The 14,171-nt window shown below is 38.2% G+C and overlaps 1 long non-coding RNA gene across 1 annotated transcript in view; it reads right to left on the bottom strand.

The window, feature by feature from the left end:
- The window catches only part of LOC127565504 (uncharacterized), a 105,916-nt gene that overhangs the window by 77,738 nt on the left and 14,007 nt on the right, over positions 1–14,171 (bottom strand). The gene's annotated exons all lie outside the window — the stretch shown is intronic.

The following is a 14,171-nucleotide window of genomic DNA, read 5'->3' as shown; positions in this document are numbered from 1 at the left end:
AGTTTCACGATTTATGGAAATAATAAGAATATATAATATATATTTTGATGTTCTTAATTTTAGTTGTTGTTCCTTATAAGAGCAACGTAGTGTGAGGAAAAGCGCAGCAACAGCATGAATATTTACTCGATACTCTTTATTTTCTTTAATTTTGTATATATTTTAATTTTCGATAATTTTCTTATTTTGAAACACAATACTGAATTGGTGATAAATATGTGCAATTATGATTCCTCATATGATATTGTTTATATTATTATTAAATATTTTATTTTAACTATTTTCTGAAGAATTAATAATGAATTGAATTAATCTGTACAGGTTCGAGTAATATGTAGCTTATTGGACTGTCAAAATCTACATTATAAATAATTTTGCAAGCGCATTATATTTTTGTGCCTGCAGAAAAGATTTCTTCCGATTGTTTTAGTTTGAATGTAGTATGTCTTCAATATACCATTTATATTATGATATATTTTAGATTTTTTCAGGCCTATTTTGGTATACTTTAAGAATAATATCGCGCTTTTTTCTTTTATTCAAAATGAGTAGCGTGTAATCACAGTCGAGCACACTCGAATGTAACTATCTTAATTGTTTTTTCTAACTTCTATGTAACATGAATCTATTTTATTAGACTGTTAATATCTACATAATAAATGATTTTCTTATTATATTGAATTCTGCTGAATTTTAATGGTTTTAATACTTTGTTAAATAGACAAGTTCGTTGGTTCTCTAACACACATTTAATGCGTTGCTCAACTATGTATTGCAATTGCTTTTTTTGGCTGTCACATTCGTAAAATTTACCACACAAGCAGTTCTCTATTATATATTCAGTTTCGTTTGTCATTTGCTTAGATACCGCAGTTTGCAAATGCAAGCCAAAGCTTAATTTATGTAAACACTTAAAGAGCGCGAAAGGGAGAGAAAGAGAGAGAGATTTAGAGAGAAGGCGAAGCTAGCAAACGATTTAAGGCCATCGATATGCTTGACGCGACAAACACTATAAATTTAAATGCTCATATCCTGTCGTGCAAGGACCCAACGATAAGAGCCCAAGCATCGAATCCAGTTGCCGCACTTTCGGCCCTCGTCCTCCTCCATAACCCCTAACCCCTAACCCGATTTTTGGGGCTGTGCTCTGGTGCGCCTCATGCATGACTAAAGATGCAAACGCCGCCGCCATTTCGGTGGTGGCTCAAAGTGGAAATTACTTTGCATTTTGCGCAAAACCACTTGAACCACTTGAAACGCTGTGCTGCGTTTATTTAATGGCCTTCGCTATTGCTGTTGCCGTTGCCATTGCCTCTGAGACTGAGACTTGACGTTGGTCAGCTAACTGCTCAAAGTCACTGTCGATAAGCAAATATTTGCCAGCTGCATTGGGAAACTGTGAGCGGTGAGCTGTATGCTGTGAGCTGTGTGAGTTTCGTAGTTGGGTGTTGCCTCGACTTTGGCCAGGTTTATTTACTCTGCTTTGGTAGCCAATTAAAAGCGTTAACGGCAGCCTCATCACACACACTTCTCCTCCTTCCTTTACTCCTTCTCTCTTTTCGCTTTTGATACCCTTTGACACTTACGGCTCGGTGGGCATGGTTGAGATTTATGTTGGAAGCCACGACACTAAACAGCTTCCGCCATTAAACATGAACGCATATTTTTCGTTCGCTCATAACTCAGGCGCATATAAACAAGCCACAGTTGTTGTTCCTCATATTGCTCTTGTTGTTGTTGTTGTTGGGTGTGTTCGCATGGCGACATACTAAACTTAACTTAAATATAAATTATGAGCATCTTAAAAAGCCACAGCGAAAGGATAATTTTCATAAATATTAGAGTTGCGTTGTAGCTGGTTGGCAATTGCGACAAGTCTGTGTGGGGCATGAGACGTTAGGGGGGAGAAATGTGGCAGCAACGCCTCGCAGCTTAGTGCAGAAACCAAATGCTGCCAACTGTGTGCATACATGAGACTGAGTCTGAGTCTGAATGTGTGTGTGTGTTTGGTGTGGATATCTTTCTGTGTATCTGAGGCTTGTTTGCTGCCACCAGCAGCTGAGAACAGGCTTGGTTTTTTGGCTGAATGCTCATAACCTTCACGCCCCCGGGAAGCCAAACGTCCCCCTCACATAAACACACAATTAAAAATAATATTTTCAACGTGGTGGCAATTAATTAGTCGCCCACACACACACACATACACACTCACACTCTCGCACAGCAAACAGGAGACAGACAGACAGACAGACAGCAAAAGAGCTTGGGTAATGAGAGTCTCAGACTGAATGTGGCAAGCAGCACATGTGCCCCAAACACACACACACAGAGGCACGGAGATGAAGCTTTAAAATGGAAGGAAGCACGCTGCGATTATTGTGGCCATGCAGCATGCGCGCCACAATTATATTTTCTTCTATTTTCTGCCTTCTACATTTTTTTTGTATTTTTAGAAACATCCTTGAGGCTGCTTATGAATACAGCAGCTATTAGCTGCGGTTTTTTGAGATACTATTTGTGGCAGGCTAAACATTAAAGCCAGGCTAACGTGAAGAGAAGAGATGTTTTGATAGAGTGAAGCGTGCCAAAATGTTGTGCTAAAAACTGTGAACGATTTAGTTGAGGTGACGTTAAATTGTGTTAGCGTTGACGTTATTGTAATAGGTAGACTAGATTGAGTCTTCGCAAATTGTGTGATTTTAATATGGGATAATTGTGTATATCTTCTATATATTATATATAAAAAAAAAAGTTTATAAACTACTCTCACCCTTTAATCTGTTGATTAATCTAATGTAAAATGTCTCTCTCATAGGTACTTCTCGAGCATGGAGCCCAAATCAACACCCGTTCGAATAATTTCAATAAGAGTGCATTGTCACTGGCTAGCTACATGGGTCATTTGGATATGGTGCGTTACCTTCTGCAAGCCGGCGCCGATCATGTGCACTTCGCTCTCATAACGGCTTCAATAAATGGCTATGTCGAAGTAGCGCGATTGCTATTAGACTCTGACCTAAAGCTTTTTTATTTTGTATTCCCTTTTTTCCATTCACTGCAAAAATTGCAAATTTACAATGAAATCGGAACTTGTATTTAACTCAATGGTTCGATTTATATGAGCTACTTTCACCAAAACCCTTTTAGTGATTTAGCAGATTTTGCGCTCAAAATCTTTTTCCTGCCATGGTCGAGCGCTGAAGTTGACCGTATATTCTCACAAATGAATCGAGTATATAAATTACGCAACCGTATGAGCTTTAAAACATTAAATGCGATATTGCATATAAGGTTAGTTTTGAATTTAAATAATTAAAAAAAAAAAATAAATTAAATATTAACTTTATTTATGTATTGGACTAGATAGGCATGACAAATGTTGCCATAATTATGTACTTCCCTACGAGTACTTAGTTACAATTTCAGGAAACAAAAAGTACACGGACAGTAAGGAAGCAGAAGAATTGGACGAAATTATAAGTATTTTGTAATGTTAACAAAAGAAGATATGAAATACTTTTTACTTTATTTTTTTTATTTTTAATTTCAATATTTTATTCTCAAATTTATTTAATAATAATTAATTAAAAATGTACATACTATTTGAAAAAAATTATTTAAAAATTTAGCAATCTTTTTTTGGCCTTTTTTGTAATTTTTAAACATTTTTAGCAACTTTTATTCTTAAATCTAGCAACTTTTACTTCGGAGAATCTGGCAGCACTGGTTACGCTGAGTTTGATATCTGCTATCAAGACACGGCGCAAGCTTAATTAACCACATTAATATTTGCGCCGAAGCTCGATGAGCAGAGGCTACACGATTTTCATAAGAGTACTATAAGAGCAAGAAACAATAAAAATTTACTTCAGCTCTCTGCCGGCTGACAGAACAGTTCCTTATCAAACAATTCTAGAACCACTTGAGAATTGCATTAGTCAAGTAAGTAAGATTTACTGTTTACATTTTTAATTTATGTAAATAAACCTGCAATAATGCGATACAAATTTGTAATTGGAGAACGAAATATTGCATACTTTTAAATAACATAAAAAATCAAGAAAGCTACAGTTAAGTGTGCTCGACTCTGAGACGCCCCGCTACCCACTTTGATGAAGAGCTAAATATTGCGGTAATAATCTCAAAATATTAAAAAGAAATATGCATGTATTCTCGATCGGGATTTGAGCTCGAGCACCACTGGATAAAAAATTAATAAAAGTTCGTACACCGAGCGGGTTCGAACACGAGCACCACAACATGGTCAGCTTGCACTCTACCACCAGAGCTATCGCATTGCTTATGAACACACTCGACTTTAGCTTTCTTACTTGTTGTCTGATCGCAACCAAATTTTCCGGAATCATAATTACTATAGTTATTATTGTATGTACCAAAATTACTCTAGCTTACAAATTACGCATGTTATTCGAGTTTCATCGATTTGCGGGGACGAAAGTGAACGAGGCAATAATTTAAAACAAACGTGATCTACGTACAAACATAACAAATGCTGTCGAAAATTATAGCTCTTTGTATTATAGTCCCTGAGCTTGATCTCCTCGGTTGTTGACGCTGATCAAGAATATATATACTGTTGAGCTACGAAGCTTTTTTATTAGCTTTTACGTGTACAACTATTGTTTATAAAAATTAAACGGGCAAGTTCAAATTTAATGGTTTATTGTCGTGGTACATATGGGCATATAATATATGTAACCACTTATATTCTTGATTGTGACTTGAGCAAGTATCAAACTTTGCCACCGACACAATCTATAAGAGAGTGAAAGAGAGCGAATACAAGTGAGTCAACAATTAGCCGATCGAAACGCAAGAATTATAGGATGGTGTTCAGTTGAAGAGAGAAAATTTGGGAAATTTTTCTTGTATAATTTGGTTGGACTTTATTGTCTCGTACTCTTTACAAAAGTGAAGTGCTGAGTTCTAACAGAGTCGATATATATAACGCTAAGCTTGGGCATTCTGAGTTGTGGCGTGATCGCTCTCCCGCCTAGTATTATATATTTAAGACAGGCAAGAATTATAAATAAATTATATATAATTTATTGTAAAATTCTTTTGAGAATTCTATGCTAGGGAGAATTTTAGGCTTCATTAAATAACATTACTTTTAGTAAAATACAATAGAGTATACTATAAATTAGAATTGCCATGTAAAAAATATGTTGGTCTCATTACTTCAATTATAATTATCGTAGAAAAATGCTATTGAGTACAAATTAATTTCAATTACAAATAAATATTAAATAAAAATTCCTTATCATAATATATTATTTAAAATTTTGTGACTTCTTTAAAAACTTCTTTGAAGTAAAACACTATTGAATGCATATTATTTTGTCAATGCTCTATTTAAAAAATTGTTGGATCTTTAATTTTAATTATAATTATCTGTAAATAAATAAATATAAAAAATTATAAAGCTATTTTGTCAAAAGCCTCTTGTACTTCGCTTTTGTCAGCATATTAAAATCTCTTGGTTTCCCGTATTTCATTTAGTATATTATGTTTATTTATTCACATGGCAAGTTGGCAACTGTGACTAGTTGTTGCGCTCACATAATATTTACGTGGCGTATTTACAGATGTATTTGTGTAGTTGCTCCCAGTTTTAGCCACTTCTCTTTGGGCTATAAATCCAAAAGCGCGAATTGTAAGCAAAAAACTTACGAATAACTGAGTAGATTGCCCTTCCCTCTCAGTCAGTCTCTCTCTCTGACTATTCCCCCTCCGGTCTGTTCTCCCCTCTCAGCCTCTCTATCACTATTCTCCCCCCGGCCTGTAACTCCCCTCTCTCCATCATTCTCTCTCGTTCTGTTTAAATGTGGGCGTTTGGCGCTTATCGCGCCATGTCTGTTTGTCTGCCAGCCTGTGTGTGTATATATTTGTTTGTGTGTCTGTGTGAGTTTCTGAGTGCTTAGCTGTGATATATTGTCCACTGTTCTTTCTACTGTTGTTGTTGTTGTTGTTGTTGTGTATTAAAAGTTCATTGCTTGCGCATAAAGCACATGTAATGCTCCGCATTCGCACTGCTTTCTAAACAACCGCAGTTTGAGTTTTGTCGTTTGTCGTTGCAGCTATTAAATTCCCATGCTTCCCCCTGTTCCCTTTCCCTTCCTTCCCTCAGTATAACTGTGTGTGTGTATTATGCAAATTTCAAATTTTGTTGTTTGTCGCGTTACTCGTAAAAACTTTGCGCCGTCCGCACATTTTTCGGTTCGCTGGCGTTCCCAAAAATGTTCTCTGTGTGTGTGTGTGTGTGTGTATGAAATTCTATGTCAATGCATTAAGCTCTTAAATAATGGCAAATAGCTCTAGTTAAACTGCAAATAATGTTGAACTAAAACGCCTTGTTTGTGTTGATCAAATGAGCTGCCATATGCTTTGCTGATTTATTGATTTTCAATTGAGCGAGCTTGTCTTGTCTTTAAAAGGGGAAAAAGGGAATAAAATTAACAAAATTTAATTGCGACAGCTAATGACTTTAGGACAACAGAGAGCAGTGGAAATACGCAAATGTGTAAGCCATAAATGATAACAAGCAACCGCATAAACCGCTTTACCTGCCATCCAGCCGGGCAGCAATCCCCAACGAAAAGCGAAACGAGTTGGAAGCCAACCACCGACCGGAGTAGCCACAACCCACAGCCACGTGGGCGCACGCACACACACTCGCACACCCGTAACATACACACACTCGTATCACTGTGCCATAAAACGTAGCGAACCCAACCCAACAAACGTCCGCAAATTGTCCAAAGCCGCTTATAAAGGTAAACGCTGGCCAAAACACTTTTTGGGCCAAAACTAACATACAAAGTGCTGCAGCATGCCAGCAGCAGTAGCAACAACAACAACAACAACAAAAAAAATACCCCACAAGTTGTGCACCAAAGTGAAAAAGTAGCACACGAAATTCATAAATATAAAAAACAGTAAACGCAAAAGTATAGAAAAAACAGTTGGGTCACGCCTCGACTAAAGGATACATACTCGAAAACTCATAGCCAAAAAGTAGGTGCCGAGACTTCTGCTGCTGTTGCTGCTGCTTCATTTCAATTATTATAATGATGACAATATTATGAAATGTCCGCAAACTTTACCTAAAACACACTCAAAGCGCCAGCTAATTAAAAGACCCAAAATCCGGCTGCTTTACAAATACTCCTGCCAAAAGTCCAAAGTCATGGGCAGCGACAACTAGACCGATGAAAGCACCTCCCCCCCAAAAATCGAGTCGAGTCGAAGAGCCTGCCGTGTTGTTGATAACCCAAACAGGTCCTCGAGCACACAAATCACATAAATTCCAATTGAGTGCATAGACGACGACGACGACGAGTTTGCCGGGCTGCCAAAAATAAATGTAAATTTACTATGCAGTTGGCTGGCTGCCCACACTTGGTCTGCTGTCCACAGTGCGTATGATTAATTTGCTTAATTTCATGTGTGAAAGCAAGCATACACATACATATTTGAATGCCTGTTTAAATACTCACTCTGTAGCTCATTTATAAAATTAGTAGAAACTACATCAATATACAATATACAAAAATAGCAGCAAAAACTTTTGAAGAGCTCAAGAAACTTTAGCCGGAATATTTATTGTATGCTTAGCAGTTAGTGTAGATCGCATCTTTATTATTGCAACTAAATTGTTGTTAAAGCAGATAGATTGTACTTTATTATTCCTCCACATTAAACTGGGCTGTAAAACTTTGGCAGTTCCACACGCTTCAGCACAACAGGCAGCAACAAATTAGAACAACATCTTCATATGCTGAGTGGCATCAACATCAACAGCAGCAGCATCGACAGCAGCTATTGAGTGTTTCTCACAAATTTTTGGCTGCTGTTGCTTTGCCAACAACTACTGGGGAGAGCTTCGAGTGTATCCTTTGTCTTTAAGTGGCATTTAACTTCAAGTGCCTCACGCTGGCGAAAACTTTTGCCAGTCAAATTTGTGAAATTAATGCGATTTGGCCTTATGCTTTACCATCGAGTTATGTGCATTGTCGCATGCTTCATAGACTCGTCCTTTGATACACAACGAGAAGTCTAAGTACTATATAGTACTTCGACTATATATATTGACTGTTGGCGGTGTTGCGGTTGCCCCTTAAGTTAGTCAAAGTTTTGCAGATTTGCAGTTAGTCTGATTCAGCTAAGCATTGCTATGGGCGCCGAGCCAGAATCAATGCCAGACTTCAACATACAAAAATGTATATGTATGCATATACATATGTATGTGTGTGTGAGCCAACAAAAGCGCAGCTCATCCATTTTGGGTCGTTTATGCAGAACAAACTTATGTCATGCATGCATAAATATACAAGTATTTATAGTTAGATATTTATGCCAACCAGAAAAATGTGCCAGCAGCTCAAGGAGGGACGAAGGGAAGAGCGATAGGTCACCCACAAAGCGCTCACAACTGCGACCCTAAAGATTTATTGTGGTGATTTATTTGCCCTCTCTCTCTACTCTCTACTCTCTATTACTTATTTTTCCTGTGTAGATATAGAGTACATTGGTTTCGCTTTTGCTATGCGTGTCAGAGTCCAAGAGTCTCCTTTGGCCTCCGTCTCTCAGTCTCTCTGTCTGTCTGTCCATCAGTCTGGCATGCTCACAGCTTATTTATTTATTCATTTTCTAATTTATTGATGTTTGTCTGACCCAACAGACAGCTGAAACTGAAAACGTTTTGGCCCAATCGCCAGATGCTGCGCTGATTAGCCCTTGAGCTGTGGGAATGAGAATAAGAACGAGAAGAGGAGAAGAGCCGAAGAGAAAGTGCTCATAAAAGGCAAACTTAAATATAATCGAAGATGTTCCACAAATCACTTTTTTCTTTTGCTAGCAAATAAAATTCATTTTCTCTTCACTTTCTGTTGAGCTGGTTTTTATAGTTGATTTACTCGACTTTTTTCTTGTTGCTTTTTGACGAATTTATCTTTAATGCAGTTTGAAATAAATATTTCGAGGCGATTGAGTTTCCTGAACTTCCTTTGACTTTAGCTTTGACTTTGACACTGGCTTCGGCTTTGCTTTGCTTTGCTTGTTTGTGTCTTGGCAGTGAAGCGCGAAATTTGAAAACAGCAAAAAGACGCGCAAAGCGGTGAAATTTGCTGTTGCTTTGGGCGCTAAGGGGCCTAGATCTCTTTCGCTTTCTTTCGCACTTTCTCTCTGCGGGGCTAAAAGAAATTGATGCTAAACAAAAGCTAATTACGCGCTCACACCTCTGCCTTTCGAAAGCGGTTGTCAAAGCCGCCAATGCCAGAAACGCCAACAGCAGGCAGGCAGGCAGCAGCAGCTTTTGCGATAATTAACCAACATGGCGTATACGTAATTTTTTGTTTGGTATTTTCACTGCCCGCGAGCTTCGACTTGACTTTAAGTCCATTTAAAGCCCATCGATTTAAAGATATTTCTAAAGTAAGTGAAATGTTTTCAGCTATTCAACGTAGACCCAACTCACTCAGACGCACATCATTTTTTTTTTTTTTTTGTGTGTGCAGCGCTGCTCCATTTTGTTGGCACTTGGTTGGGTTTTGTTTTCAACGCCAGTGCATTTTTCGCTTCATCTTTTTACTTTTTTTTTTTTTGTGTGCGCGAGTATTTTTTATGCATTTGCATAAAGAGAAATGTATTTCCAGGCTGCTGACGCTGACTCTGACGCTGCGCAGTTTTTATTGCACAATTCCTTTTGGCTATTGCTGCCGCACACAGTTGCATTTTAATGAGGAGCGCCAGTTTTGTGGCATGAGACTTAGTTGGACACCTGACACGTGTGCAGACTTCTTTCAATCAGTATCCGACTACGCTCCTCTCCTGCCCTGCTCATGCCTAACTGTCTGAGAGGGTCTGCGTAGGTTGTTTGTCTGTTTATCTGTTTGTCTGTTTGTTGTGCCTGCGATTTGTTTGTTTATTTGTTGACTTTCTACGCCCGATTTCCCGTCATTATAATGTCCTGACTCTGGCTGAGGCCGGGCACTTGTTGCCCTCTTCCTGACTGCTGCCTGTCACTTAATTAAAACGTTGAAAAATCAACACAAGCTACGCTACGCTCACGCCTGCCTGCAATAGAAGAACTTCAAGCTTCAAGCGCCTCTTTATGGCTTCGACGAACTTTGGTGGGCGTGCTAAATAAATGGGGAATAGCAGAGGTCTGAAGTGCTGGCATCGTTTTTTTTTTCAACTACCAAGCTTCTGCTGCTGCTGCGCGTCTCGAGATTTTATCGCCAGCCTTTGGCTGATTGTGCCAATTATGGAGCGAAATGCGCGAGTCGCCCTCAAGAGCTTTATGCACTTTCAAATCATAATAATAAATCCTAAAAGCGCTCTCGGCAATGGGCCACCAAACTACAACAACGAGCAACAACAACAACAATGGCGAACAACAATGCGAAGAGCAAGGAGGCGAAAAACCAAGTGCCATTTGCTTTTGCATGAACGAAATCATTTAAATTTATTGTGCGCTGCATTTCACGCCCTGCACTTTTAATCAGCCGGCACAATTTTCGGGCATTATCCAGCAAAAGTTTTCTCTTTACGCTATATTGAATTTCTATATATTCCGACACACTTAACCGACAAAACTTTTTGACGCCCAAAAAAAAACGTTAAAACTCGCTCTGAATAATGGCAGCCTCATTTTTTGTTCCTTTTAGCTAATCGCTGAATTTAACATTAAACAAAAATTTCTATCTACTTCAGTGTTTGATATTTGCTGTGCGATTTAATCGTGTTTACTTCCGCATCAAAAGCTGATTAATTTTTTAAATATTTATGTTTTTATCGTAATTGCATTTAATCATAATTTATTAAGCCAAAGCTTAAAAAATGTTTGAGCTTAATTAATGCAGATTAAAATGTAATTTAATTTGCAATAATATTTGTTCAGTCCCCAACCCAAAGTCCAACTTCAACTCTTCTTTTCGCTGCAAGTTCAGCGATAACTATTATTGTATTGAGTTGCTTTTCAACGCATTTGGCGGTGTCACACAGTTGACGTGATTGATTGATTGATTGATGGTGTCACTTAAATCGCCGTCTGCCACACACTCATACACACACACGCACACACTTTAAATAATAACATTAAGCCTCAGTTTGCCACATTCAAGTATGGGTATAAATAAATAAATCAAATAATAAAAAAAAAGAATGAATGTGATTGTATCAACAACGTAAAATAATTAAATCAACATGAATGATTTAACGCTACAAATGCAATACACAAAACTTTCATAGCACCCACTCGGATCACAACATTTCTACGCACACACAGACACTTCCCTCTTACACACACACACACATGTGAACCACAGTCGCTATAGAGCAACATTCGGTGTTGACAAGTGTTGACGGGCAAAACAAAATATAAAAATTGCGAATGAAATAATATAAAAATGTAGCACAAAGTAAAATTTAATTAAATAAAACAAGTGAACTGAAGAATGCGAGAATATGCGACTAAGAGATATGCTAACCTAAGGGCATCAACAGCAAATTAGAATGCTTAAATCTTAAAGAAAAACAACTCTTAGACTAAGAAATTTTCCTACTTTATATTTGCTTTTATTTTTAATATCAAGTTTCTAAACTTTTGTAACGTATTTAAACTATAAACTATAAATCGTTGAATTACAATTAATGCCCTCAAATCAACCAACATAATAAATCATATTTTCTTACACAAAAAAATCCAAATAAATACATCCCAGCACTAAAATATTATTTTGAAATTTGCATTAAACTAAAGTTAATAACATAAATAAATGCTCAAATTAAAAGTTTGTTTTGTGTGTCATTTCAAGTCAAGCCTAGCCGCCCATGGCAAAATATGCAAATTCTATGAATTGATATTCGCCAAAAAATACTATATACTATATATAGTATTTTCCATTACGAATATCTATGCATGCGATTGTTTTTATACCTCTAACCTAAAAATTTAGCAATCGAATTGAATAACAAACAGAAAACTGTCCGAAAATGTTTTTCATTTTATTTCCACATTTTTTTGTGATTTCTTTTCTTTTTTTTTCAATAAATAACTGGGAATTGTCAAAAACAAGGCAGCGGATATTTGGTAGCCAACAAAAATGCATTTAACTGGTCAGCGGTACAATAAATGGGCGATGCGGCAGCGTATTGCGTATACGCCACCGTAACACACACACACACACACACAAGTGTTGGAAATGGGTAAATGCAAAGAGCAAAAAAAAAAAGCGAGAGAAAAGCCGCTACAAAAGGCAGCGACTTTAATCAATATTGAAGCAGTTTTTGAGGCCAATAAATCATTTCATAATCAATTTTGTCGTTGACATGTACCTCGCTCCCTTATGCACACATACATATACATATGTGAAGGGAGTCTGTGTGTGTGTGTGATAATGTATATGTGTGTGTGTGAGTGTGGCTTATAGCGATGCAAAAGGTCTGAGAATAAAAGAAGTGAGCGCGGCACATGGACAAACACAAAAACTTTGGCCACCTTGTGCGCCATGTGCGCTGTGTGTGAGTGCAATAAACAAACCACACACACACACATACACATACACGTGCAGCGCAGTAACGCAGTGGTGTGTGCAACAACGTGAAGTGCAAAAAACAAGCAACGCCAAAATAATCAACAGATGTTGCAAACAACAACAAGCGGCAACAGAGACTACCACGAAAAACTGCCTATCTCGCGTCTGTGTGTGTGCGAGTGTGTGTGTGTGTGAGTGTGTGTGAGTGTGCGTGTGTGTAAATGAAAAGCGGAAGTTGAAAGTTCAGCAAGACTGACAGCGTCAGGCCAGAGCGAGGTCGCCAGCGTCAACAATGACAGCAAGAGTAGCGCGGCCCCAAAAAGTATGCTACAAAAACATAACAGAGTGTTGCTGCTGTTGTTACTGTTGTTGTTGTTGCTGCAATTGTTCTTGTAGTGGTTCAGAGTAGTTGTTGCTGTGCTGTGGCGCATTGTGCGAACTTCAAGCGGAAATTAAGTGTGACCTCTTCGCGTGGTTGTGAACAGCGAACAGAGAACGGCGAGCGAGAGAAAAACAACGAAAAAGTTGGCAATCCAACGTGCATATCAATGCTGCGACTACAACGGACATTCGCACACATATTTGCCCAAGTGCTGCTCTGACACTCCATTTGCAGTTGCAGCTGGCAAACAACAACAACAACATCGCCGATGCCTCCCCATTGGTGATTGTGTTTGCGTGTTGTGATGCGTTCAAAATTGTATTTGCCTAGCATTGTGGATGTGAGTGAGCAGAGTGTAGCTGTAGTTGTTGTAGCTTGTACTTCTAACTGTTGTTGTAGGATGTGGGGACCTGACCTGTGTGTGGACTGTGGCGCGGATGCAACGCCAATTGGCCTTTGGGGCACTTTGATTTTTTCATTGGATTTGATGAGTGCGTTTCGTTGCGTTCGCGTTTTTAGTTATCAAACATTTCCAGTTGGCTAAAAGCCAACGATACGATGCGAACTACCATATACATATATAGTACTACTGTCACATATATATTCACTGCGATATTGCATATTGGCAGCAATGTAATAAAGGCGCTCAATCGCAACCAATTGCTGCAGCCAGCCTCTAATCCAATTTGAAAATATGGCAACTGTTGATGGTGATTTAAGAGCAGCGAAATTTCCACAACTAAAAAAAAAAATATGATCGCATTTCTTTCCTATTTTCTTTTTGCTGCTGTTGTCATTCGCACTCCATCAGCTGCATGTCTTACTTTGCTTGCCACATAAGCAGCTTTTCGACTTGCCTCAGCGCGGCTTGCTTCATATTTCCCCGCATTAAGGACACTCATCTATCAGGCAAGCAGACTTAAGCTCGGGATTAAAACATTTCGCAAACATCAACAGCAACATCAACGACAGCAGCAACAGCAACAGCAACAGGGAACGGCAACAGCCACAGCAATAAAATTATCAGTTTCGCCTGGACAAAGGTCACACACACACTCAAACACACACTCACTCAGCTCTTAGTTGCAGGTGAAACTTGGTCGGAATAAAATACGGAAAATGCTATTACAGAACACAAAGTGCAATGATTAATCAGATTTATTTGTCAGTTTTATTTCGTGCTAAAAGTGTCAAAGAGAATATTTATAAAAGTTTATTAACACTAAGTA

The sequence above is a fragment of the Drosophila albomicans genome, chromosome 3, assembly GCF_009650485.2.
Source record: "Drosophila albomicans strain 15112-1751.03 chromosome 3, ASM965048v2, whole genome shotgun sequence".
Classification (NCBI taxonomy): Eukaryota; Metazoa; Arthropoda; class Insecta; order Diptera; family Drosophilidae; genus Drosophila; species Drosophila albomicans.
Note: the sequence above shows the minus strand (reverse complement) of the source record. Positions and strands in the feature narration are given on the sequence as shown.